The following is a 26,067-nucleotide window of genomic DNA, read 5'->3' on the forward strand; positions in this document are numbered from 1 at the left end:
GGGAGAAGGGCCTTGGACAGGGAGGTGACCAAGAACCCGATGTTCAATGACAGAGCTCCAGAATTCTTCTGTGGAGATGGTTATCCTTCTGGAAAGTTCTCCCATCTCTGCAGCACTCCACCAATCAGGCCTTTATGGTAGAGTGGCCAGACAGAAGCTACTCCTCAGTAAAAGGCACATGACAGCTCGCATGGAGTTTGCCAAAAGGCGCCTAAAGACTCCCAGACCATGAGAAACAAGATTCTGATGAAACCAAGATTGAACTCTGGCCTGAATGCCAAGTGTCACATCTGGAGGAAACATGGCACCATCCTTACGGGTGAAGCATGTTGGTGGTAGCAGCATGCTGTGGGGATGTTGTTCAGTGGCAGGGACTGGGAGACTAGTCAGGGTGAGGGAAAGATGAAAGGAGCAAAGTATAGAGAGCTCCTTGATGAAAACCTGGACCTCAGACGTTTCACCTTCGAACAGGACAACAACCCTAAGCATACAGCAAAGACAATGCAGGAGAGGCTTCGGGACAAGTTTCCTTGAGTGGCCCAGCCAGAGCCCGGACTTGAATCCGATCTAACATCTCTGGAGAGACCTGATAATAGCTGTGCAGCGACGCTCCCCATTCAACCAGACATGGCTTGAAAGGATTTGAAGAGGAGAATGGGAGAAACTCCCCAAAGACAGGTGTGCCAAGCTTGTAGCGTCATACCGGAGGAGACTCAAGGCTGTAATCACTGCCAAAGGTGCTTCAAAAATGTACTGGGTAAAGTGTCTGAATACTTATGTAAATGTGGTATTTCCGTTTTGTATTTGTAAAAAGTTGGTTAACTTTTCTAAAAACCTGTTTTTGCTGTGTGTGGAAAGATGAGGGGGGAAAAAACTATTTAATTAATTTTAGAATAAGGCTGTAACATAACAAATTGTGGAAAAAGTCAAGGGGTCTGAATACTTCTGAATGCACTGTATGTTAGTTATATGATCTGTTATTTGAATCACACTTTGATGATATGTTCTACTGAAATGTGCCAAAAATTACATTTAAATTCTATAAATAGTCTTAGTGTCTAGCATCCCTACAGATGAGTCTTATGTCAAACCACACTCCCTGAGATGAGTTTGTGAATTCAATATACAAGATATGCTGTACCAATTATCAGGTTTCCATCCAACCTTTTCAGGTGAGTAAAGTACATGTCCAATAAAACATTTCATTACAGGCCTGATGGAAACAGAACATTTTTAAGTCAACTTTCCAAATGTTGACAAAACAAAATACGCTAGACATCTTTTTGTGTAGGTCAAATTCATTATGCGAGAAATGGCGGTGGAAGCGCCATTATGCGCAAATATTTGATATCATAACCATTGTATCGAAGTAAAGTCACACAATGATATGTTGTGTGGTCCTCCCACTACAATTTGGGAAAGCATACAGTTTATTAGGGTACAGATTAAATAAATTATGAGTTTCACAGGGTGGCGAAAGTGCATGGTGATGAGCTTGATGCTCCTTTCCAATTAATATTGAGGGTCTTATTTTGGTGAAATGATGATCGATAGTTGCCTGCGATTTGACAAATAAAAATAATTGAATCGTCTGGGTTTGAAATACAAGACTGCTACAACCTAATTGGCTGAACGCTAAGCGCAACATCAGGAAGTAGCATTCCTAGGTATTAACGACTCTAGCATGGTGGAGGAAAATGGTTTCATAAAGAAAGTATGCATATTTTCCCCGCCTTCTCGCCATTAAATTAAGTTGAAGCCTTTGTAGCCTGAATGGAGAATGCTTTATGTCGGAACCGGTCGCAGGGGGACGTGAGTGTATTACCGGCAGTGCACATCAAGCCAGACGATAGTGGAGATCCATAAGGCCCACTAGTGGCTGCCAAGGGTAGGTATAGTCACATGCACTGTCACTTTTACTTAAGAATCTGTTATTCTTTTTGTTCTTTCTCTGATCAAAATGTGCCAAAACAAAACTGAAATTGTGGAATACTTTATGTGCACTACCTGTTGAATGCTTTTCCTTTTAAATATTTTTTGTTGCTTTGCTATAGTCGTAATGTTATTTTCTATCGTAATGAGATGAAGTGATGTCTCTTGATGTTATGAAAATGGAATGTTTATGCAAGATTGTGCAGCAGGAGAGTCCACCGTGACAGATATTGTCACACACCACTTTAACATTGTTAGTGTTGTTTTTTAAAGAAAAAAATGAAATAAATCAATTGAATATCATGCTTTCCATTATTTAATATTATGGTTGAGACACTGAAACTATCTGGAAAAACTAATAATGCATTCAGCCAAAGCAAACTACAACACCATCTAGTAGCATTTAAATAATGATGTATCTGACGGCTACTATAACTTCATTTTGTATTTATTCCTGAGGGCCTCTGCTATGACATTTTCAAGTACTTTGAGATTTGTTTGGGATACCTACTATAGTTGTTACTGCCAGACCCTGACGCACATGGTTTTTACTTCGTTTTCAAGCTAAAATGATGTTACTGTATTTATTTGGGGAAGAATCTATGAATAATCTATGAAGACAAGCTGGCTCAGCCTGGCTGACAACTCTACTACACCGTCCTAAACGGCCTTTCCGCGTAGTCAACCTGGAACAACATTTATATCCTATGAATTATTCACCACTTACAACAGCTACCACTGCTTAAAACGGTCGGATGTCTCTCTCCATCTCTCCACTACACCACGTGTGGTAAATGAAGTGTACTCTGTACAATGCACACCTACAGTTAAGACATCCGATGATTGGTTAACCACATCAACGCTATCCATTCTTACTCTAGTCTATTTTTAAAGTTTTTTAAAATAATAATAATTTAAATGAAAAGTGTAGGCCAATTATTAATAATTGAATGGATTCATATAGAAAGGAATGAGATGGGAAGACAGATTTGGAAAGTCACAGGGTGGGTTGCCCCATAGGGCAATGTTTAGTTTAGAGTCCGCACTACCACCGGACCAACTCTGGCACCACCTAAGTAAATATAGTCTAATCAATTATTTCTAGCCAAACCGATGACCTAACCCGGCCTTCACATCTCCTTCCACAATCTTTTACAGGGGTCATTGGTACTGGAAGGTGGGTAGGGGGGTGGGGGGCAGAGTGGGTGATGGAAGGACTGTGCTGGGCGCCTCTGATTTCATCCTCTGATCTCATCTGTTTGAGAAGCGGCAGGGTGTGACAGAGTACTACATGACCAAGCTTCCTCCCCTATGTACACTTGGGGGATCGGGGATCATAGACATGACCCTTTCCAATATGTTAACCCTTGTTGTGGGGAAATAATGCCCCAGAGGTTTGGCTATAGCAATGTTTTTCAAACTTTTTCTGCGATATTTTTTTCCCCAATAATTTCTCGTGACCGCACCACAAATATAATGACACAACCTTAAAAAACAGTAGATTTCGATTTTTACATTCACAAATAACCTTACATTCATTGTATTTTCATTTTCTCAAGAGCTGCTGAAATAAATAAATACATTCTCCACTCCTGTTCCAGAGACATTTTTTTTTTAAATGGAATAATTTTACTGCAAGTGGGAGAACTTGCACAATTGGTGGCTGACTAATTTTTTTTTAGAATTCAAGGAACACTTAACCAGCATGGCGACCACAGCAATCTGCAGTGATACGCCATCCCATCTGATTTGCACTTAGTCCCACTATCATTTGTTTTTCAACAGGACAATGATGATTACTTTAATTTGGTTTCTGGTGTCCTTTGACAGCTCTTTGGTCTTGGCCATAGTGGAGTTTGGAGTGTGACTGTTTGAGGTTGTGGACAGGTGTCTTTTATACTGATAACAAGTTCAAACAGGTGCCATTAATACATGTAAAGAGTGGAGGATAGAGGAGCCTCTTAAAGAAGAAGTTACAGTTCTGTGAGAGCCAGAAATCTTGCTTGTTTGTGGGCGACCAAATACTTATTTTCCACCATAATTTGCAAATAAATTCATAAAAAATCCTACAATGTGATTTTCTGTATTTTCTTTCTCAGTCATAGTTGAAGTGTACCTATGATGAAAATTCTCTCATCTTTTTAAGTGGGAGAACTTACACAATTGGTGGATGACAATACTTTTTTGCCCCTCTGTAACACAAGTGCTGAAACAGGCAAATACACATAGACAATAACCCACAAAACCAACATGGAAAAATGGCAACCTAAATAGGATCCCCAATCAGAGACAACAATAAACAGCTGTCTCTGATTGGGAACCAATTCAGGCCACCATAGACCTACATTTACCTAGACATACCAAAACCCCATTGAATATACAAAAAACCCTAGACAGGACAAAAACACACATACCACCCTCGTCACACCCGGCGTGACAGTACCCCCCCCACCCCCAAAGGTGCAGACTCCCGGCCACAAACCTAAACCTATATGGGAGGGTCTGGGTGGACATCTAACCTTGGTGGTGACTTAGGTTCTGGACGCCGCCCCCCTTCTTTACACTGAGGGCTGGGGACCCCGGGCCGGGGACCATCGCTGGAGACCCCGGGCTGGGGACCGCCGCTGGAGACCCCGGGCTGGGGACCGTCGCGGGAGGTTCCGGACTGTGGCCCGTCATGGAAGGTTCCGGACTGTGGCCCGTCATGGAAGGTTCCGGTCTGTGGCCCGTCGTTGGAGGTTCCGGTCTGTGGCCCGTCGTTGGAGGATCCGGTCTGTGGCCCGTCATTTGAGGTTCCGGTCTGTGGCCCGTCATTGGAGGTTCCGGTCTGTGAACTGTCGCCGGAGGTTCCGGTCTGTGAACTGTCGCCGGACGCTCTGGACTGGGTACTGTCGCCGGACGCTCTGGACTGGGTACTGTCGCCGGATGCTCTGGACTGGGTACTGTCGCCGGACGCTCTGGACTGGGTACTGTCGCCGGACGCTCTGGACTGGGTTCTGTCGCCGGACGCTCTGGACTGGGTTCTGTCGCCTGACGCTCTGGACTGGGTACTGCGCTCTGGACTGGGTACTGTCGCCGGACGCTCTGGACTGGTTCGCCGGACGCTCTGGACTGGGTTCTGTCGCCGGACGCTCTGGACTGGGTACTGTCGCCGGACGCTCTGGACTGGGTTCTGTCGCCGGACGCTCTGGACTGGGTACTGTCGCCGGACGCTCTGGACTGGGTTCTGTCGCCGGACGCTCTGGACTGGGTACTGTCGCCGGACCCTCTGGACTGGGTACTGTCGCCGGACGCTCTGGACTGGGTTCTGTCGCCGGACGTTCTGGACTGGGTACTGTCGCCTGACGCTCTGGACTGGCGAGGCGCACTGTAGGCCTAGTGCGTGGTGCCGGCACTGGTGGTACCGGGCTGGGGAAACGGGCAAGTGCGGGGAGGAGGAACAGGGCGTACTGGGCTCTGGAGGCGCACAGGAAGCCTGATGCGCGGTGTTGGCACTGGTGGTACTGGGCTGGTGACATGCACCTCAGGGCGAGTGCGGGGAAGAAAAACAGGATACACTGGATCGTGGAGATGCATTGGAGATCCAGAACATAGAGCTGGCTCAATACGTCCTGGCTGGATGATCATTCTAGCCTGGCAAATGCGAGGAGCTGGAATAGAACGTACCGGGCACGGTGGAGACACCGTGTGCATCTCTGCATAACTGACCAGTTACACACTCCCCACGGTAAGCACGAGGAGTTGGCTCAGGTCTCCTACCTGACTCAGCCAATCTCCTCGTGTGCCTCTGGCCTTGATGGGCTCATATTACTTAATTAAGTAGCCATAGGCCTAAAATAAATTACCATGCACATCTCTCATGTAATATGTAAATAGATATGAAGGCCTAAATAGATCGGCTATTTCTAGTTTTGCTGTTTGTGATCCCATAGGCAGCGCGGTGTCTAGCCAACATACACATTTAACATGACAGAGGTGAACATCAAGACAGTTGATATTTTACATTGAAGTATGTATGCTACTATTGTATGTAGCCTACTGTGATTTAAATTTGTTTTGAGTGCTAGACAATGTTTCAGAATTTGCAGGCTATATTTAGGTTGAGGAAAAGTCGATGCAAAACATTGTTGAATTCAAACGTTCTGCTGACAGGTCCAAAACAATTTGCCATTGTTTTATTTTTCAGAAACTGTCACAGTCCTTTGCCAAATAAAGCATATATTACTCCAACACAGTAAATTGACTGGTAGCTTCATATAAATGTAGTCTATTTGATAGTATGGGTAGGCTATAGTATTGCTCTGCGATAGGAGCATGACATCATAGGCCTAAACCTATTTAATCTCAGAGCCTAGACCAAGGCAGGAGGACATAATCTATTGATTAACAAAATATTGGCATAGAAGTTTGGGCTCCTACCACATGAGGTTGGTGGCACCTTAATTGGGAAGGACGGGCTTGTGGTAATGGCTGGAGCGGAATCAGAGGAATGGTTTCTACCATTCCATTTGCTCCGTTCCAGGCATTACTATGAGCTGTCCTCCCCTCAGCAGCCTCCACTGGCCCCTACTTTTAAATTGTTTCCAATATATACAGTGCATTCAGAAAGTATTTTTTAAATAATTTTTTTCCTTATCAATCTCTGCACAATACCCCATCATGATAAAGTGAAAAGAGGTTTGTAAATGTATTAAAAATAAAAAACTTAAATGCCTCAGACATTTTGCTATGAGACTTGACATTTCTATAAGTCCATAAAAATTATGCTGATTCATGATTTTGACTGGCTGAGAAATGCTGCCTGCCTCATCCCAACTCCCGACCCCTACACGGACATTACTATGGGACAGCTGGAAATCGAATTTCAATTTTGAAACAATATCGCAAATGTCAGAAAAACAAGTTTTATGCAAATCTCTGCTCTTGAAAACCAAATAATTGCTAGATAAAATGAAATGGGAGATAATGTCTACATGCTTTTTACAGTGGAGATCAAGTTTATAAATTGTCTGGCTGGGCGGATGAGACAGTGGATTGCGCAGTGAGATGGAACAGAGTAAATAGGAATTTCAACGTCATAACATTATCCAGTGGTAACTTGTGGAAGAGACACCAGGGATGTTTAAAGCTTGGGAAATCTTTTTGTATCCAAATCCGGCTTTAAACTTCTTCACAACAGTATCTCGGACCTGCCTGGTGAGTTCCTTGTTCTTCATGATGCTCTCTGCGCTTTTAACGGACCTCTGAGACTATCACAGTGCAGGTGCATTTATACGGAGACTTGATTACACACAGGTGGATTGTATTTATTGTCATTAGTCATTTAGGTCAACATTGGATCATTCAGAGATCCTCACTGAACTTCTGAAGAGAGTTTGCTGCACTGAAAGTAAAGGGGCTGAATAATTTTGCACGCCCAATTTTTCAGTTTTTGATTTGTTAAAAAAGTTTGAAATATCCAATAAATGTCGTTCCACTTCATGATTGTGTCCCACTTGTTGTTGATTCTTCACAAAAAAATACAGTTTTATATCTTCATGTTTGAAGCCTGAAATGTGGCAAAAGGTCACAAAGTTCAAGGGGGCCGAATACTTTCGCAAGGCACTGTATGTGCATGTGCAGTCTTTTCAGAAATTGCACATGCAGATACAGTATTTATTGTGAAATTGCAACAGTTCTAAATGAGGCCGCATGTGCCATTTTTGAAAAGAATATCTAAATAAAAAAATATTGAGATTTATAAACTCAGCGCATGCCATACATAGGTCTACGCATGTTTCCCATTCCCATTTCAGACCTGTTGTCAAACGGTGCGGGTGTGAATGAGCATTAAAACTCCATTCACCTTTAATGGTGACAATCGCCCTTTATTTGCTGAATAATTTGGCACTATTGGAATTAGGCCACTGCAGTTTGAGCTTTTATGGTGACAATAACACCCTTATTGTCACGCCCTGGCCTTAGTTATCTTTGTTTTCTTTTCATTATTTTGGTTAAGCCAGGGTGTGACATGGGTGATTTATGTGTTTTGTCTTGTCTAGGGTTTTTTGTAGATTTATGGGGTTGTGTTCTTTTAGGTGTCTAGGTAAGTCTATGGTTGCCTAGGTAAGTCTATGGTTGCCTGGATTGGTTCTCAATCAGAGGCAGGTGTTTATCGTTGTCTCTGATTTGGGAGCCATATTTAGGCAGCCATATTCTTTGGGTATTTTGTGGGTGATTGTTTCCTGTGTCAGTGTTTGTGACACACGGGACTGTTTCGGGTTTTCACGGTCCTTGTTTTGTAGTTGTGTTCATGTTTGAGTTTTCCTATTAAAATTATGGACACTTACCACGTTGTGCTTTGGTCCTCTCCTCAGGAAGAAAGCCGTGACACTTATTTGCTGTATACTTTGGAAGTATTGTAATCGGCATATACTGTATTTCCCTTTATTAATTTAATTCACATTATCATTGCAGAATAAATTCCTGTGATGGATTCATACTCATACTGGTTTCATACTCATGTCACGAAATAGCCTATATGCCTACAAGTTAGTATCATAAAATAGCCTATATGCCTACAAGTTAGTATCATGAAATAGCCTATATGCCTACAACAACTTAGTATAGGATTGGTGGTTCCAGTTTAGATGCTTAAGGTAGTCTCATATCTGAATGCAGGTTGCGGGTGAATAAACATTGCAAATGTTGGATATCCCCACTCTGTCTGGATTCCAATAGGAATTACACATCACTTTGCAAGCCAGCATAAAGTGACTTGCAGGCCTAATTTTGCCTGTAAACCATGTGTTTTAGGCCACTGTATTAGGGTAAAAATAGGTCCTCAATATAAGGACTTATGAATTATGTATTGTGTTAAGGAATTGCATTTTAATGATAACATATTAGCTTCGGATCTCACTTGGTGAGATCAACCATGTCTCTGTCACTAACAAATAGTCTACAATTCACTCAAAAGGCACTCTGGGAAATATTCAAATAAGGTTTTACACTAAGCAGTGTGTTAATTGAAGACTGAAAGGTGTGGACCCATATAGACACTGGACCCGTGTTCAAGTTAACACTCTCAGTGTTGATTTAACACTGGAGAATTAGCTGTGAAGGTATCAGTGAACACCATAACAGTGTACATTTAACACTGACCTTCTGTAGGGTAAAAATGTTAAGGTGTTAAATACAAGGTAATAGTTAACAACGCCATAACAGTGTAACTAACACAGAGTGTAACACTGTAATGCCACTGGTGTTGGAAAGTATTGGTGTTAAGCGGCTTCGGCAGGTGGAGTAGTGGAGAACAATTGGAAGGGTTACTTAGTAGCAATGCAAATATCATGGTACAGCTATATGGACACTCAATCACTATGGTACTTTTTAATGGTATATTTACAAACTTATATTATGATAAATAGATTTGAAACTTGTATCACATTATGGTAAATGGTGAAATAAATATAGCCAGTTAGAATTGTAATGGCTTAGCAGATAATAAGAAAAGAAGAACAATATTTACCTGGCTCGAAGAGAAGAAATATAATACTGTTTTCAAGAAACTCATTCAATAATTTTAAAGTGGTGAAGTGGTGTGGAAAATGGACTGGGGGGGGGGGATATACTTCTCCCATGGGCAAAGAAACTCAAAAGGGGTGATGATATTAATTAACAGTAATTTTGATCTGAATATGCAAATTGTCCAAACAGATCCACAAGGTAGATTGAGGATTTTAAATATGTTATTGGACTATAAACAGACTATAAACAGATATGGCTCATTAACCTTTACGGAACAAATAGTGATGACCCACGCTTCTTTGAAAATATATATCATACATTGGCAACCCTCCAAGCAATACAAGACTATATTATTATGGTGGGAGATTATAATACTGTTTTAAATACCTCAATGGACCATAAAGGAAATCACACTACAAACCATCACCCTCATGCTCTTAAGGAAATCATGAATGTCATGGATATATTGGAACTAGTGGATAAATGGAGGTTGAAATATCCTGACCTAGTGAGATATACATGGCGGAGGAACGTATTCAACAAAGATCAAGTGTAATATATTATAATAATAAAGCAAACTGGATGGAATATGGGAAAAATGCACCAAATAATTTTTTATCTTCAACAGGAATGCTGCCAAAAACAATTTACTGAAACTTGAAGTATAAAGATCCAGTCAGTCCATTAAAATAAATTGTAGGCCCCTTACACTTCAATGTTGTGATGCAAAAATTCTAGCAAAATGTACAGCACATGGAATTAAAAGGTATTGTCGGACATTATTCATTCTAATCAGACAGGTTTTTTACATGAACTATACATTGGAGATAATATAAGGCAAGCACTAGAAACAATAGTACACCATGAAAATCTGGGAAACCAGGCCTGGTATTCATTGCTGACTTTGAAAAGGCTTTTGATAAAGTACGACTGGAGTATATACACTGCTCAAAAAATAAAGGGAACACTAAAATAACACATCCTAGATCTGAATGAATGAAATATTCTTATTAAATACTTTTTTCTTTACATAGTTGAATATGCTGACAACAAAATCACACAAAAATGATCAATGGAAATCAAATTTATCAACCCATGGAGGTCTGGATTTGGAGTCACACTCAAAATTAAAGTGGAAACCCATACTACAGGTTGATCCAACTTTGATGCAATGTCCTTAAAACAAGTCAAAATGAGGCTCGGTAGTGTGTGTGGCCTCCACATACCTGTATGACCTCCCTACAACGCCTGGGCATGCTCCTGATAAGGTGGGGGATGATCTCCTCCCAGACCTGGACTAAAGCATCCGCCAACTCCTGGACAGTCTGTGGTGCAACGTGGCGTTGGTGGATGGAGCGAGACATGATGTCCCAGATGTGCTCAATTGGATTCAGGTCTGGGGAACGGGCGGGCCAGTCCATAGCATCAATGCCTTCCTCTTGCAGGAACTGCTGACACACTCCAGCCACCTGAGGTCTAGCATTGTCTTGCATTAGGAGGAACCCAGGGCCAACCGCACCAGCATATGGTCTCACAAGGGGTCTGAGGATCTCATCTCGGTACCTAATGGCAGTCAGGCTACCTCTGGTGAGCACATAGAGGGCTGTGCGGCCCCCCAAAGAAATGCCACCCCACACCATGACTGATCCACCGCCAAACCGGTCATGCTGGAGGATGTTGCAGGCAGCAGAAGGTTCTCCACGGCGTCTCCAGACTGTCACGTCTGTCACATGTGCTCAGTGTGAACCTGCTTTCATCTGTGAAGAGCACAGGGCGCCAGTGGCGAATTTGCCAATCTTGGTGTTCTCTGGCAAATGCAAAACGTCCTGCACGGTGTTGGGCTATAAGCACAACCCCACCTGTGGACGTCTGGCCCTCATACCACCCTCATGGAGTCTGTTTCTGACCGTTTGAGCAGACACATGCACATTTGTGGCCTGCTAGAGGTCATTTTGCAGGGCTCTGGCAGTGCTCCTCCTGCTCTTCCTTGCACAAAGGCGGAGGTAGCGGTCCTGCTGCTGGGTTGTTGCCCTCCTACGGCCTCCTCCACGTCTCCTGATGTACTGGCCTGTCTCCTGGTAGCGCCTCCATGCTCTGGACGCTACGCTGACAGACACAGCAAACCTTCTTGCCACATCTCGCATTGATGTGCCATCCTGGATGAGCTGCACTACCTGAGCCACTTGTGTGGGTTGTAGACTCCGTCTCATGCTACCACTAGAGTTAAAGCACCGCCAGCATTCGAAAGTGACCAAAACATCAGCCAGGAAGCATAGGAACTGAGAAGTGGTCTGTGGTCCCCACCTGCAGAACCACTCCTTTATTGGGGGTGTCTTGCTAATTGCGTATAATTTCCACCTGTTCCACCATTCCATTTGCACAACAGCATGTGAAATATATTGTCAATCAGTGTTGCTTCCTAAGTGGACAGTTTGATTTCACAGAAGTGTGATTGACTTGGAGTTACATTGTGTTGTTTAAGTGTTCACTTTATTTTTTGGAGCAGTGTATATAAAAACAACTTTACTTTGGTACTGTAGGTCTGGGCTCAGTTAGTTCGTTTCACCTCTCGGCCTATGTCGTGGGCGGTGTTTCCCGTTGGACAGGGTGGTGAATAAATTGGGATGGACTGGCAGTGTGGGTGGAATGGGCGAGCTTTGCCTGTCAACTAGAGGGCAAAACACGTGAGGAAATATAACTCGGTAGTCTGCCTGGATATTAATTGGCAAGACCAATACTTTTTTTTCTGTTCAAGAACAAACTTGAGAAAATGTCGGATTTTCAAGGTATTCCAGTACTTGAATTTCAGAGTGCCAAATTCAAGTACTTTAAACACATCAACCACTTTGTGTGAACCCTGAAAGTAGCTTGACTTAGCTTTCTTAACTCAGGAAATGCATCTATTTCTCAATTTCCTAAAAAGCAGCCAATCAGCTAGAGTCAATTTTTTCTAGCCTTGGCCCAGGCCTGATTTCTAATTTTGAGACCTGAAAGTTCTACTCTATGGTGTTTAAAGGGGGCGTGTTTGTTTGCCGGAGATATACAAATAGATGAGACAAATTCTTACATTAATCCATGTAGGTTTGGATATTAGTTGAGTCAGGTTAAAGTCGATACAAATATTTTACTCAAATGATCTGAGGCCCGGGATAAACTAATCCAGGTTAAAATCTCCCCAAAGAAATATAAATGCAACATGCAACAATTTCAAAGATCAAGCAGTTGCTTGTGGCCTGTGGAATGTTGTCCCCACTCCTCTTCAATGGCTGTGTGAAACTGCTGGAACACTCTGTTGTACACGTCGATCAAAAATGATACCAAACATGCTCAACGGGTGACATGTCTGGTGAAGGCCATGGAAGAACTGGGATATTTTCCGCTTCCAGGAATTGTGTACAGATCCTTGCGACATGGGGCCATGCATTATCACGCTGAAACAGGAGGTGATGGCGGCGGATGAATGGGCCTCAGGATCTCGTCACGGTATCTCTGTGCATTGAAATTGTCATTGTGTGGCCTTTTATTGTCCCCAGCACAAGGTGCACCTGTGTAATGATCATGCTGCTTAATCAGCTTCTTGATATGCCACATTTGTCAGGTGGATGGATTATCTCGGCAAAGGGCGAAATGCTCACTAATAACATTTGAGAAATATATGTTGTTTTATGTGCGTATGGAAAGTTTCTGGGATCTTTTATTTCAGCTCATGAAACATGGAAGCAACGCTTTACATGTTGCGTTTATATTTTTGTTCAGTATAATTCAGATTACGGAAAAGTTTTAAATACAGAAATAGTACCAACACCCTCTTCCAGTGCAGCAGGGCGGCAGTAAATCTCTGCTACATAAGGCCACATCTATAACCAAACACTTAAACCTTTTGGGGATAGTGACACTTAGACAAAATGATGCCATGAGAGTCAATTTCACATATATAGCCACCCCTCCCCCCTTTTTTCGGTCTATCACACCTGAAGATGTTGTAATCAGCTATTTCAATATCTTTATCCATGATCAAACCATTGAGCCAAGTCTGTGAGAACCAGAACATCCAGACAGAACGTCCTCGTTGTTCGCTGAGAGAACTCTTGCCTCTCTCCTATTTGGATGCAAGCCATTTCTCTTGTGAAACTGGGGCCTCTTCCAGAACTTCTCAAAATTGTCAATGAACTCCGAATCTATCGAGGAACAGTAGGATTTTAAGCCAGTAGTGTAGACAGAGGAGACGGTTAACTACTTTATTATCATTATTTGTATTAACAATGGACACCACAGTAAACTATCAATTTAAATTATCTCCACACTACTGTTTATTCTATGACAGAAGCTTGAAATGCTGAAACAACAAACAGTTAAATATCACATTACAAAGCTATGGCTAGAAAGAGGAATGAAGAGAGAGATGGAGAGAGAGATGGAAAAAGAGGGAAAAAGAGAGAGGACAGAAAGTGAATGCAAATCTTGGCAAATGGGAAAAGAGAAGTGAAGAGCAAGAGTCAGCTGGAATTGAGAGAGAGAGAAAAAAAAACAGAGAAGGAGACCCAGATGGTCAGTCTGGAGCTTGGCTGCAGCAGGCGTCTCCTGTCTGCTCCCTGCGGGCTGGCCAATGGGACGGCAGGATGGAGGGGGCCTGGACAGTGCCAACGCTGTCGGGCAGTGCCAACACGCTTTGAGAGGGGCCAACCAGGGGCCAAGCTGTCACAGAGGAGCCCTGTGGAGGGTACCGGCAGGGCCACTTTCACTTTGATCACAGGGAACCGACAGATGATGGCACTGCCAGCGCCAGCGGACTGACGCCAAGGTGTCCTTCTACACCCTAAGAGTATCTATTGTATTGACAAGATAGTCGAGTGACCGCTCTAACAATGGTAACACATGTCCTCAAAGATGGAAGCACTGTATTGTCTTTGATGGAAGGAAGGCGGGAGAAGGCAAGATCAGGTGGGACCATTCTAGCGAATGAGAGGGCAGATATGAACAACAGACACATTTCCAATATTTTTGTTTTTTTAAGTTGCCAAAATGCCACGTACGTCCACTTATATCAGCACATTCGTAACAACCTAAGCAATATGAAACTTCTATTCGATTAAATAAGCCTCACATAGAAAATTAGCAATTAAATTTTTTGTTGACAAAATTTGACTTTCTCTCATTGACCTCCGAACAAAAATTCCTCACTTCGTGGTCTTATCTTTGGGCGGTGTAAACCCTCTCACGTCACCTGTTCCTCTCTGACTACACCTTTTCAAATGCCTCCTCGCTTTCTCCCTTTCTTGGGAGGTTCGCTGATGTGTTGGCAATAAGATAAGTGAAGTTGCACAGCCACACTAATGGATTGCGTCAAAAGTCGCTAAATCATTTAAACCTGCATATGGTGTAAACATGTCATTGTCTTTGACTGCACCAGCTGTCATCTACAGTATCTAAACAGAAGTGTGGTACGACTCGGATCGTGAGCGAGTCTGAACCCTCACTCTCAGTGTCGATCAATCGGGTCTGACCAGTTGCACATGTGTGGTCCTATCGACCGCTCTCCTTTCTGCCCGTAGACATGAAAGGAAAAAAGGAATGACCAGTTGTTTATAGCACGCCTTGTTTAAATAATTCAGTCTGGTCAAAGAAAAGGATGTTGTCAGCCCCTGGCTACAAATCACTTCTAAATCATCATCACCCATCCAGTCTTTATGAGTCACCAGGAGTATTACACACAACGAACTAGGCAGTGGGTGCCACACCTTGAAGGGCTGAGCTGAGGCCTGAGCTCATCGACTGGAGAGAGAACAGTCGGAGTCAGGGAGTGGACCACAGTTTGTGTATGTGTGGCCTGTCACTGTGTGTGTGTCAGGAAGTGGACCACAGTGCGTATGTGTGTGTGGCCTGCGAGAGTGTGGCCTGTGTGTGTTCACGCAGCTAGCGAAAATAATCACATGGAGTGTGGTCATCATCGTGTGAGCAGAGATTAGCTCTTTGGCCATGTGCGTTTCTCATCTGTGGATGAGCTCGGTCGGGAGCGGAGGGAATGGGAATGAGAACAGGATGTGCTAGGCAGGGTTTTGGTGGGATGGGTATCTGTCAAAGGATGTCTGAGTGTTTAGGCTTCACCATCGGAGTGGCAGCTTTGAAAATAAAGCAACCATGTCACGTCACTTTGTAGACAGAGCCAGCAGCAGGGCCTGGCCTGGCTTCTGTATGTGAGGCTTTGGCAGGAAAGGTGGAAAACGTTACCCCTTACCTACAACGCGCACACTCGTCTGCACACACACAAGACGAAACCACACACGCGCAAGATGTCACTGCTGATTGAAAAACCGAAATGATGATCTCATGGGGGGGGGGGGGGGGGAGTAGCCAGGTAGCCTAGCAGTTAAGAGCGTTTGGCGAGTAACCAAAAGGTTGCTGGTTTGAATCCCCCCCCCCAAAAAAAAACGGTCAATGTGCCCTTGAACAAAGCACTTAACCCTAATTGCTCCTGAAAAATCGCTCTGGATAAGCGCGTCTGCTAAATGACTAAAATGTAGGTCATGTTGTCGCCGTGCCGATTCTTGTTTAAGTCAAACATCAGACATGTTTATTGTCCGTCTTTAAGAACAAGATGTGCTGACAGGACTCAATATAACACCACACTCTATCTAGAGCACTGGGTGGTGACCAGGGCCCGTAGCCACAAAGTCTATCAGAGTAGGAGTGCTGATCTAGGATCGCTTCAGCCTTTTAGATGGTAATGAATATATTGACAGGTGGGGACCTGATCTTAGACCCGCACACTTCTGCTCTGAGACGCTTTGTGGATACGGGCCCCGATTCCAGGGGACTTGTAACACACAAGCATTAACCATGTAACACACAAGCATTAACCATGTAACACACAAGCATTAACCATGTAACACACAAGCATTAACCATGTAACACACAAGCATTAACCATGTAACACACAAGCATTAACCATGTAACACACAAGAAGGAACAGCACATGTACAAACACGAGCCATCCTGAGATTCAAGCAGTGCGAGAGTATATTTTCTCTGCGAAGCTCCTAAAGAGTTTGCCCAATACATCTTATAGGAAATCATCTTCAATATATACCTTCGCCTAATGTACATAGAGCTCCATAGAAGTTACATAGATGTTTCCCTAGGTACAGATCGAGGATCAGCTTGCTTTTCCAAAATCCTAACCTTAACCATTAATGGGGAAATGCTAAATTGACCCAAGAACAGCATCCAGGGGCAACATAGATGTCCAGGATCAGGACCAGTATGCATCTACTTACAGCCACTTACAACTAGCTGGATCTCTTTTTGGAGACTGGTTGGATGAAGCGCCAAGATCGAATTAGACCGTGGTTTTCATCAGCTGGTATAATTAACTAGTTATGTAATGGCTCTGCCTGCCACAGTGATGGCCTGGCGGGGGTTCTCCTCATTAAAAATGGACACATCTAACATCGTCATCACCGATGCACATACAGTGAGCTCCAAATGTATTGGGATAATGACAAGTTTGTTGTTGCTTTGGCTCTTTACTGCAGCACTTTAGATTTGAAATGATATCATGACTATGACCCCTCAAAGGTATTAGTACAAATTCAAGTAGAATTGGTACAAATTCAAACAGTCAAATGTGTGACTCCACAAATGTATTGGACGCATTTGCTATTTGTTTTGGTTGTGATTCAGACACAGGAGGTTGGTGGCACCTTAATTGATGAGGACGGGCTCGTGGTAATGGCTGGAGCCGAATTACTGGAATGGTATCAAATACATCAAACACATGGTTTCCATGTGTTGTGTCATTTCCATTCGCTCTGTTCCAGACATGACTATGAGCCGTCGTCCCCTCAGCAGACTCCACTGGTTTCAGATTATTTAGTGCCCAATAGAAATGAATGGTAAATCATGTATTGTGTCATTCATTATTTACCATTACGTTCTATTGGGCACAAAATAATCTGAAAAACAACCAAAAACAAACAGCAAATGCATCCAACACATTTTTAGAGTCACAAGTTTGATGTAGCCATTGTGTGCTATGAATATGGGACCAAATATTTAACTGGGGGAGAAATCCTAGACCACCTTTACTCCACACACAGAGATGCATAAAAAGCTCTCCCCAGCCCTCCATTCGGCAAATCTGACCATAATTCTATCCTCCCGATTCCTACTTACAAGCCAAAAAGCAGGAAGTACCAGTGACTCGCTCAATACAGAAGTGGTCAGATGACGCGGATGCTACACTACAGGACTGTTTTGCTAGCACAGACTGGATTATGTTCCGGGATTCATCCAATGGCATTGAGGAATACACCACCTCAGTCATCGGCTTCGCCAATAAGTGCATCGATGACGTCGTCCCCACAGTGACAGTATGTACATATCCCAACCAGAAGCCATGGATTACAGGCAACACCCGCATCGAGCTAAAGGCTAGAGCTGCCGCTTTCAAGGAGCAGGAGACAAATCCGGACACTTATAAGAAATCCCGCTATGCCCTCAGACGAACCATCAAACAAGCAAAGCGTCAATACAGGATTAAGTTTGAACCCTACAACATCGGCTCTGACACTCGTTGGATGTGGCAGGGCTTGAAAACTATTACGGACTACAAAGGGAAACCCAGACGCGAGCTGCTCAGTGACGCAAGCATACCAGACAAACTAAATGCCTTTTTTTGCTCGCTTCGAGGCAAGCAACACTGAAGCATGCACGGGAGCACCAGCTGATCTGGATGACTGTGTGATAACGCTCTCGGTAGCCGATGTGAACAAAATCTTTAAACAGGTCAACATTCACAAAACCGCTGGGCCAGACGGATTACCAGGACGTGTACTCAAAGCATGTGCGGACCAACTATCAAGTGTCTTCACTGATATTTTCAACCTCTCCTTGAATGAGTCTGTAATACCTACATGTTTCAAGCAAACCACCATAGTCCCTGTGCCCAAGGAAGCGAAGGTAACCTGCCTAAATGATTACCGCCCCGTGGCACTCACGTCAGTAGCCATGAAGTGCTTTGAAAGGCTGGTCATGGCTCACATCAACAGCATCCTCCCAGACACCCTAGACCCACTCCAATTCACATACCGCCCCAATAGAACCACAGGTGACGCAGTCTCAATCGAAGCTCCCCCATTAACACCACGAAGCTCAATCGAACAGTCCCCCATTAACACCATGAAGCTCATCACTAAGTTAAGGACTCTGGGACTAAACACCTCCCTCTGCAACTGGATCCTGGACTTCCTGACGGGCCGCTCCCCGTTGATAAGAGTAGGCAACAACACATCTGCCACACTGATCCTTAACACTGGGGCCCCTCAGGGGTGTGTACTTAGTCCCCTCCTGTATTCCCTGTTCACCCATGACTGTGTGGCCAAACATGACTCCAACACCATCATTACGTTTGCTGAAGACACAACAGTGGTAGGCCTGATCACCGACAACGATGAGACGGCCTATAGGGAGGAGGTCAGAGAACTGGCAGTGTGGTGCCAGGACAACAACCTCTCCCTCAATGTGAGCAAGACAAAGGAGCTGATCGTGGACTACAGGAAATGGCGGGCCGAACAGTCCCCCATTAACACCAACGGGGCTGTAGTGGAGCGGGTCGAGAGTTTAATGTTCCTTAGTGTCAAATCAAATCAAATCCAATTTATTTATATAGCCCTTCGTACATCAGCTGATATCTCAAAGTGCTGTACAGAAACCCAGCCTAAAACCCCAAACAGCAAGCAATGCAGGTGTAGAAGCACGGTGGCTAGGAAAAACTCCCTAGAAAGGCCAAAACCTAGGAAGAAACCTAGAGAGGAACCAGGCTATCTGGGGTGGCCAGTCCTCTTCTGGCTGTGCCGGGTGGAGATTATAACAGAACATGGCCAAGATGTTCAAATGTTCATAAATGACCAGCATGGTCGTATAATAATAAGGCAGAACAGTTGAAACTGGAGCAGCAGCACGGTCAGGTGGACTGGGGACAGAAAGGAGTCATCATGTCAGGTAGTCCTGGGGCATGGTCCTAGGGCTCAGGTCCTCCGAGAGAGAGAAAGAAAGAGAGAAGGAGAGAATTGGAGAACGCACACTTAGATTCACACAGGACACCGAATAGGACAGGAGAAGTACTCCAGATATAACAAACTGACCGTAGCCCCCCGACACATAAACTACTGCAGCATAAATACTGGAGGCTGAGACAGGAGGGGTCAGGAGACACTGTGGCCCCATCCGCGGACACCCCCAGAAAGGGCCAAACAGGAAGGATATAACCCCACCCACTTTGCCAAAGCACAGCCCCCACACCACTAGAGGGATAACTTCAACCACCAACTTACCATCCTGAGACAAGGCTGAGTATAGCCCACAAAGATCTCCGCCATGGCACAACCCATGGGGGGGCGCCAACCCAGACAGGATGACCACATCAGTGAATCAACCCACTCAGGTGACGCACCCACATCGCCAACGAACTATCATGGTCAAAACATACCAAGACAGTTGTGAAGAGGGCACGACAAAACCTTTTCCCCCTCAGGATATTGAAAAGATTTGGCATGGGTCCCCAGATCCTCAAAAGGTTCTACAGCTGCACCATCGAGAGCATCCTGACCGGTTGCATCACCGCCTGGTATGGCAACTGCTCGGCATCTGACCATAAGGCGCTACAGAGGATAGTGCGAACGACCCAGTACATGACGGGGGCCAAGCTTCCTGCCATCCAGGACCTATATAATAGGCAGTGTCAGAGGAAAGCCCATAAAATTGTCAGAGACTCCAGTCACTCAAGTTATAGACTGTTTTCTCTGCTACCGCACAGCAAGCGGTAGCGGAGCGCCAAGTCTAGGACCAAAAGGCTCCTCAACAGCTTCTACCCCCAAGCCATAAGATTGCTGAACAATTCATAAAATCACCACCGGACAATTTACATTGCCCACCCCCTCTTCCCTTTTGTACACTGCTGCTCTGTTTGTTTGTTACCTATGCATAGTCACTTCGCCCCAACCTACATGTACAGTTTACCTCAACTAGCCTGTACCCCTGCACACTGACGGTGCCCCCTGTATATAGCCTCGTTATTGTTATTCTTGTGTTACTTTTATTATTACTTTTTATTTTAGTCTACTTGGTAAATATTTTCTTCTTCTTGAACTGCACTGTTGGTTAAGTACTTGTAAGTAAGCATTTCACGGTAAAGTCTACACATTAACATTTAACATTTAAGTCATTTAGCAGACGCTCTTATCCAGAGCGACTTACACTTGTATTCGTCGCATGCGACAAGTTTTATTTGATTTGTACATGAGTTTGTCCAATACTTTTGGTCCCCTAAAATGCAGGGGGGAGGGACTACTATGTACCTCAAGTGCTGTCATTTCTAATTGGTTCACCTGATATGCTGACAGTCTGCATTTGAACCTTATAGTCATTATTTGATTTGAAATCCAAAGTGCTGGAGTACAGAGCCAAAACAACAAGAAATGTGTCACTGTCCCAATACTTTTGGAGCTCACTGTATATACAGTGCCTTCGGAAAGTATTCAGACCCCTTGACTTTTTCCACATTTTGTTACATTACAGCTTTATTCTAAAATGGATAAATAAATAAAAAAGCTCAGCAATCTACGCACAATACCCCATAATGACAAGCGAAAACAGGTTTTTAGACATTTTTGCAAATGTACTAAAAATAAAAAACAGAAATACCTTTTTTATGCACGTATTCAGACGCTTTGCTATAAGAGTCGAAATTGAGCTCAGGTGCATCCTGTTTCCATTGATCATCCTTGAGATGTTTCTACAACTTGGAGTCCACCTGTGGTAAATTCAATTGATTGGACATGATTTGGAAAGGTACACACAGTTGACAAGGGCATAGCAGACCAAAAACCAAGCCAGGAGGTCGAAGGAATTGTCCGTAGAGCTTCGAGACAAGATTGTCCCGAAGTGGCTTTGGGACAAGTCTCTGAATGTCCTTGAGTGGCCCAGCCAGAGCCCGGACTTGAACCCAATCGAACATCTCTGGAGGGACCTGATAATAGATGTGCAGCAACGCTCCCCATCCAACCTGACAGAACCTGAGAGGATCTGAAGAGAGGAATGGGAGAAACTTCCCAAATACAGGTGTGCCAAGCTTGTAGCGTCATACCCAAGAAGACTCGAGGCTGTAATCGCTGCCAAAGATGCTTCAACAAAGTACTGAGTAAAGGGTCTGAATACTTATATAAATGTGATATTCCTGTTTCTTAAAATACATTTGCAATGATTTTTTAAACCCTGTTATTGCAATGCCATTACGGGGTATTGTGTGTAGATTGATGAGGAAAATAAACAATTTAATCAATTTCAAAATAAGGCTGTAACATAGCAAAATGTGGAAAATTGTCAAGGGGTCTGAATACTCTCATGGCTTGGATCATTTTCAAAAACCCTAAGGTTGGCCAAAAAAAGGTGAGTTTGCTGCTAATGACTTGGTTAGGATGTTGGGTGGTAGATGAGAATTAACTCTACTTAATGTGGCCAAAAAACAGGTCAGGAGCCACTCACGGCCCAGACTTGAATGTAGGGATTGAAAAGGAGCTTGTGTCATGGTAACTGGGTTAGATCACGGAGGGCTGTCGTGTTCCCATTAGGTCTGTTAGCTCTCCAGAGTTTCCTCTCTGAGTGATTGCTATTCCGAATGCAACAGTGACGACAGATAGACCTACACGACAGCCTGTTCCCACGTAAGACTCCAGGTGTGGTTGACTGATGTGCGTGTGTGTTTTTGTGAAAAAGCCACCCAGCGTGCTACAGTGCTAGACACGGCACCGACACCCACAGGAAAACGCCAGGCCGGGACATTCCGAAACGAAGCGGTCCACATTCCACACCTAGCGTTACAATTCCGGAAGCTGCGCTTTGCTCATATAAACCCAATGAGTCAGAAGAAATATCAAAATATTTAGTGGAACTTTTCCCTTTGCCCAGACGGTCCAAACCCCAGTCGACCCAGAGCGTTCCAGAACGGAGATGCGCCGGCCAGACGAGGGGCGGGGGTGCACTCTGGCACAGACAGGAGTGTAATATAAAAAGAGAGAGAGGAACGAAAATAAAATGTTAAAAAATTGGAAAGAAACAAGCACAGAAATGTATGTTTAGTCCTAGGCGTCTCCCACCCTCTCTCTCTCTACTGTGTGGTACCTTGGCCGTCAGAGCAGGTGTTGGGCAGGGAGGGTATAAAGGCCATCTGGAGCGCAGAGGAGTGAGAATTAAGACTTCCACACTGACAGGGCTCAGACGAACCATCTGGTCCACTCCTCGCTGAAAGAACCTGTTCCCAGCTTCATCACACACCGGCCTCCGGCACTTGCGCTCTCTCGCATAAAAACATAGGCTACCTCTTCACTCAGTCACTTTGATCTGCATTTGCTGTTGGGAGGTTAGTGGAGTGTGAAGACCTGCTTCTTCCTGGTAGATTTCCCAGTTCATTTTTCTTGTTACTTCTTGGAGCGGAGTCGGGCTGCCATGACGTGGATGAGACGTATGTTTGGACCTGGGATGTCAGTCTGTCTCTGGGCTTTGTGTCTGTCCCTTAGTCTCATCTGGACTTGTCAGGTGACCCAGGCAGCCATCTACAGACACGCAGGTACAGTACAAACCTATACACTCTTGGAAAAAAGGTGTAATGAAGGGATCTGTTTTTTTGGTTCCAGGTAGAAACATTTCAACCAACGAACAACCCTTTTGTAAAAAAAAAAAAAAGAAAGGTTATATCTGGAACCAAAACAAGGGTTCTCCATCAAGGGCAGCTGAAGAACCAGCTCTGGTCCTAAGTAGTGCGCCAGAGTAGGCGAATATGTTTCTGGTAACTTGTCGTTTCTCTTTTGGTGCACAGGCTATTTCGTTTTACCTTTCTGTAAAAAAAAGAGAAGTAAATCCTATGTGGAATATATTTTGGCTTTGGTCAAATAAACATTTCGCACACATTTCTTCCTTCAATTGAATAGTGACTTGACAAAATAAAGCAAAACTCCCCTTAACAAATCAGCATAGATAAAGATACACATTGTGTACCATCAATTAAAATAAAATCACATCTGTGATAATACATTTTCACATGCATTGCATGAATCCATTTCTCAATTTGGGTCATCACTTATTTGGAATGGAACGCTTTACTGTTCAGCAGTTTAAGTGTAACATTTCCATCTACTGGCCAACTGAAATAATGCTGGCAGCGCAGGGTGCAACAGGGCAGGTCTACTTATTCAGGGTCAGATTGGTATCAGGCAGTAATCTCTGAGTTTATTTGTAAATCCTTGCAATTGTGCATGCCATAGCCAGATAGATTGACAGTGCATTCTAACAACCGGTACGTTTTTATCAATGTCAATTGAGCTCTGTATTCTGACTGCAGGTCCGTGTATTTACAAGGAGGTTCAGTTTCAGCCTGGACAGACCTTCTACAGGGGCTGTGACAAGTGCTACTGCCATGAAAATGGCTACTTTTGCCTCTCGTGAGTAAACAAACCAAATTAATAGCTAAGTTAAAACGAGACCTTAAAAATGTTGAGTACTGGTATGCAACAGCGACCTATAGAAAAATCTGCTAAAGCCTAACAGGAATTTTGTTTGCCAATATCACAAAGTGCCTGGTTTCTGTTCGTATCCCCAGACCGATGAAACCTACCACATGGCCCAACAAGTGCCAGCGGGTTTCGACAGAGTGTGGCTACCGCATCGTTTATAAGGAGTTGCCGGAGGTGGAGTGCCGTGCCTACAGCTGGATCCGGTGAAGGAAGACACACCGATGCCCCCAACAGTCAAAATACAAGACGGCAAGACTCTGGCAGTGGACCCTTTAAAGAAGCAGTTACGCGGCAGAGAACCCCACTCGACCTTCAATTTGGGAATTGGTTCTCTCAAAAGGAGGAACCAATTCCCGAACTGAACAACCCAACTCCCATCCTGTGAGTTGGGTGCCAGTGTGTGCACAATATTGACTGTAAAAACATTTAACTGGACCAAAGGATCTCCTCAGTTGGCATGGATACTAATAAGGTGTTGTCAAACAAGTACCGCAAAAGTAGCAACCAACTCCAGTGTACAGTTTCCCATCGTCCCAATATGCTTTTTCAGATTCCTGCCCGTCGCCTTACTGTAATGACCACTGGTACATGGGACCAACTGAGTTGATTGGTGGACTGCGTTGCCCTTCTAAGAGGACAGACCATGTATCACCTCGCGACAGGTACGCAAGACGAATGGCGTTGCGTTATACATGTCAACGCTATTACACTCCGCTGCCCAAGTGTGGGCGCCCATACCCCAACCAGACACCCGTCATTACCACGCAGTGTTACAAAAAGGTCTATAGCCATTTCCCCATTTTATAATTTCCCTCTGTTCTTTCGTAGGTGTTCAATCTTCTATATGACATTGACTAAGTGGCGCTTTCGCACCCTGATTAGGTTTTCAATGTGAAAGGTAGCGAGAGCGCCATCAGTCAACTTCAAACGTATGCTGGTTTACACTTCACTAGGCGTACTCCAGAGGCTTCGCGCGACACCGAGATTTTGGTGCACGTCTGAATTTGCAACTTTACGCAAGCCTCAGTGACGTATTGCTAAGCACCCTAGCATCACTTAGTTTGTTAAACCAAGGAGATGCATGCCAATATTTCACTGTTGACTTCATTGTATGTATATAATTTCTTTCTAATAAAAAAATGGCAGTTTAACATACTGTGTGGACATTTTTTCCATCTCCTTTTCCCCACAGATTTGGGGGGGGGGATACACAACATATCATAGATGGGATGGAAGGTAGCCTAGCGGTTAAGAGCGTTGGCCCAGTAACCGAAAGGTCGCTGGGTCGATTCCGAGCAGAATAGGTAAATAAAATAAATTGACGTGCCCTTGAGCAAGGCACTTAACCCTAATTGCTCTGGATAAGTGTCTGCTAAATTACTAAAATATACATTTAGGATTGTCCTTGCATGAAATATTTAAATGGCCAATTTCAAAATACTAAATGTATTTAATTATATATTTTGGATGGGGAGTCCAAATAGTTGCCACTATGCTGTTTAAAAATCAAAACAAAGTTAAACCTCCCCAGAAAAAGAAATGCACTGTCCCGGTTTTGTGTAGAAACAGATTTTCTGGACAGACTTGTCATCCCAATCTGTCCATCGGTAAGATCCAGAAAATAAATATCATGCTGCAAATTTAGTGTACTATATTTTTCTTTGTACAGTTTAACACATTTTATACAAGTACACATGATCTTACATTCTCATTTGTTTCATTTTAGGGTTTTGTTTTTCTTCACTCAAGGTGCTGGTAATATTGTGTCACACATTTCTCTGAAGTCTTCGGTCAAACATTCATGTAACAAGTGAGTACCCTTTGTCTATGGATGAGGCAATAAGAAAGGTCAAGTGTTCCGGTCAAGCTGACAAGTCCCTCTGTCCAAAACCTTCCCTTAAAGCCCCAGTGTGGTTCTTGGCTCCCCAAAGACATTTACTCCCAACCAAACTAGAACGTCCGAACGAGTTCCATTAAAATGTCCATCGTTCTGCGGCCTCGTCTGTCACGAGGAGACTACATCCCCCAGTGTGCATCAGCAATGTCATTTAACATGGATTAA

This window comes from Oncorhynchus gorbuscha, linkage group LG18, assembly GCF_021184085.1.
Source record: "Oncorhynchus gorbuscha isolate QuinsamMale2020 ecotype Even-year linkage group LG18, OgorEven_v1.0, whole genome shotgun sequence".
NCBI lineage: Eukaryota > Metazoa > Chordata > Actinopteri > Salmoniformes > Salmonidae > Oncorhynchus > Oncorhynchus gorbuscha.